Here is a 3850-nt window from a genome sequence, read left to right as displayed (position 1 = left end):
TTCAATATCGTCTGGTGAATGTCGTCCCAACTGCTCGAAAGACAATCTATTTTGTTTGAACAGATATTTAGAGGATATTGCATGTCAGAAAACAGGAAGAGATAATGGATGATTGTGTACTGTGTCCTTCGCAGGACCAGCTTTTTTCTCCAGGCACTGAAAGTCTTTATTGTGGATCAGAGAACCTTAGAATTAATACAGCACAGACGGAGGCAACTTAGCCCATCCTACATCTACAAGCTCTCCAACTGCACTATCCGAAAGCAGAGAGAGTTATTGGAGATACAGAGAGAGAGAGAAATACAGACAGACAGACACACACCCACACACACACACACACATATATATATATATATATATATATACACACACACATATATACACACAGAGAGGGAGAGAGATAAATAGAAAGAAAGTATGTGAAGGGAAGCCAACAGAGTGGATAGAAAGTGGAGCGACTGACTGAGTGGGAGAAACGGGTTTTAGAAGAAAGTGAACCTGGATAGATCAGTACTCCGCATGAGGAAAATAGACAGAAGATGGAAATTTTATTTAGATATTCCTATGGACTGCAAGCCCTTTGTCTAGTGCCATACCCTGTGAGCACTGTGCTGATACTAGCTGTTATCCCAGATCATTTATCTCCAAAAACATCACAGAGCTGGGTTTCTGACAGTTAAACGGAATCCAATAGACCAATTGATTGGTTCCAGGGAGAAAGTGGATTCACTTAAACAGACTGGGCGAACAGCAGCAGGAACTGATAAGCCCCCGAAATACTGTGTGTGGGACTGGACCAGAGAATCTCAGTGAGGAAGATCACTGTCAAAGGGGAAATCAGCATCTCAGCTGTGGGCCGAATACTGATTGATAACGTTTGCAGCACTTCCATGTTTTTGTAATTCACATTTCAATTTATACAGCTCAAGGTCATGATTATATTTTACCAATCTTATCTGTTTGTACTTTCCACATTTTTGAATGTACAACAAGTCATTTTCTACCTGTATTTTGTGTTGCATATGCATATTGAATTATGGAGGAAGAAGGGACTTGTTCTGTTGGTATGGTCTTCATCTGAACAATGCTGGGACCAGAGTCCTAACAAATCACGTAATTAGGGCTGCGGTCAGATCTTTAAACTAATCTTCAGGTTTGGGTGAGATTTCAGTTATAGGGGAAATTAGAAAACTTGAATTCAAAGAGGAGGTAAGAGTGAAGAACGCAGGAGAATTTAATGAAATTTCGGGCACAGGCACAAATAGGACACAGTGTATTGAAAGTGTAAACAATCAAACTTCAAGCACACTGGACAGACTAATGAAACTGAGAGGATGGGCAGTTAATATAGGACTGTGAATGTTATGTCTGCATGCATGCCGTATAAGAAATAAGGTAAATGAGCTTGTAGAGCTGATTGAAATTGGCAGAGACGTGCTGCAAGGGAATCAGGATTGACAGCTGATGCATTCACGAGTATGCATCCTATCGAAAAGATAGGCTGAGTCGTGGGGAGTAAGAATGAAAACAAATCAATCGTAAGAATCCTGGTCTCCTTGCTATCGGAAGAATGTTGTGAATCTTGAAAGTATTCTGAAAAATTTACAAGGATTGGACTATTTGAGCTACATGCAGAACTTGAATAGCTGGGGTTGTTTGCCCTGGAGCTTCAGAGGCTGAGGAGTGACCTTAGAGAAGTTTAAAAAATCACAAGGGGCATGCATGGGATAAATAGACAAATTATTTTCCCTAGGGTGGGGGAGAATTCGAGGGCATAGGTTTAGCTTGAGAAGGGAAAGATTTAAAAGTTACCAAAAGAGCAAGACTTTTTATCATTCACAGGGTGGTGTATGTATATGGAAACAACGGTGGGAGGAAGTGGTGGACACTAGTCCCATTCCACCATTTAAAAGGCATTGGATGGGTATGCAAAGAGGAGGCGTAAAAAGGATATAGGCCAAGTGCTGGCAGATGGGACTAGAGTAGGTTGGGTAATCTGATTGGCATAGACGAGTTGGACCGAAGGATCTGTTACCATTCTGTTCATCTCTCTGACTGTACAGCTCTCTGACTGTATAGCTCTCTGACTGTATAGCTTTCTGACTGTACAGCTCTCTGACTGTATGACATAAAGTAGGCTCAGATGGAACAAAATCGGTGTGGGTAGAATTGAGTGTCCCCAAAGGTTGAAAAAAGAAATATAGATGTTTAATGAAACCTTTAAAGAGCAGGTGTGCATGTTGGAATGGATAGCGATGGAGGAAACTGATGTTCTGAAAATTGTGTCAAACATTAAGATTGATAAGTCGCCAGGCCCGGACCAGATTTGTCCTCAGCTGCTTTGGGAAATGAGAAATGCGATTGCTTCGCCACTTGCAAAGATCTTTGCATCCTCACTCTCCACTGAGTCGTACCTGAGGACTGGAGAGAGGCAAATGTAATTCATCTCTTCAAGGAAGGAAATAGGGAACTCCTCAGCAATTACAGACCAGTAAGTCTCACGTCTGTCGTCTGCAAGGTGTTAGAAAGGATTCTGAGAGATAGATTTATGACCATCTGGAAGAGCATGGCTTGATTAAATGCAGTCAACACGGTTTTGTGAGGGGAAGGTCATGCCTCACGAATCTTATCGAGTTCTTTGAGGATGTGAATAGAAAAGTTGATGAGGGTCGAGCAGTGGATGTGGTGTACATGGACTTCAGCAAGGCATTTGATAACATTCCCCATGGTAGGCTCATACAGAAGGTCAGGTGGATGGGATACAGGTGAACTTAGCTGTCTTGATGCAGAATTGTCTGGCCAGCGGAAGACAGCGAGTGGTAGTAGAAGGAAAATATTCTGCCCGGAAGTCAGTGGTGAGTCGTGTTCCACAAGACTCTGTCCTAGGGCCTCTACTGTTTGTAATTATTATTAATGACTTGGATGAGGGGATTGAAGGATGGGTCAGCAAGATTATAGAGCAAAGGTTGGAGGTGTCGATGACAGTATAGAAAGGGCTGTTTTAGGCTGCAGTGGGCCATTGACAGGATGCAGAGTTGGGCTGAGAGGTGGTAGATCGATTTTAACCTGGATAAATGCGAAGTGATGCATTTTGGAAGATCGAATTTGATAGCTGAATACAGGATAAAGTATAGGATTCTTGGCAGTGTGGAGGAACAGAGGGATCTTGGTATGCAGGTACATAGATCCCTTAAAATGGCCACCCAAGTTGACAGGGTTGTTACGAAATCATATGGTGTTTTGGTTTTCATTAACGGGGGATTGAGTTTAAGAATCGTGAGATCTTATTGCAACTCTGTAAAACTTTGGTAAGACCACACTTGGAATATTGCATCCAGTTTTGGTCGCCCTATTACAGGAAAGATGTGGATGCTTTGGAGCGGGTTCAGAAGAGGTTTACCAGGATGCTGCCTGGACTGGAGGGCTTATCTTATGAAGAGAGGTTGACTGAGCTCGGACTTTTTTCATTGGAGAAAAGGAGGAGGAGAGGGGATCTAATTGAGGTATACAAGATAATGAGAGGCATAGATAGAGTCAGTAGTGAGAGACTATTTCCCAGGGCAGAAATGGCTAACATGAGGGGTCATAGTTTTAAGCTGGTTGGAGGAAAGTATAGAGGGGATGTCAGAGGCCGGTTCTTTACACAGAGAGTTGTGAGAGCATGGAATGCGTTGCCAGCAGCAGTTTTTGAACCAAGGTCATTAGAGACATTTAAGAACTGATGGACATGCATATGGTCACATAAATTTGAGGGTGCATGCATGAGGATCAATGGTTGGCACAAGATCGTGGGTTGAAGGGCCTGTTCTGTGCTGTAATGTTCTATATTCTATGTTCTACATGTCGTTAT

This window comes from Hemiscyllium ocellatum, unplaced genomic scaffold (assembly GCF_020745735.1).
Source record: "Hemiscyllium ocellatum isolate sHemOce1 unplaced genomic scaffold, sHemOce1.pat.X.cur. scaffold_253_pat_ctg1, whole genome shotgun sequence".
Taxonomy (NCBI): domain Eukaryota; kingdom Metazoa; phylum Chordata; class Chondrichthyes; order Orectolobiformes; family Hemiscylliidae; genus Hemiscyllium; species Hemiscyllium ocellatum.
Note: the sequence above shows the minus strand (reverse complement) of the source record.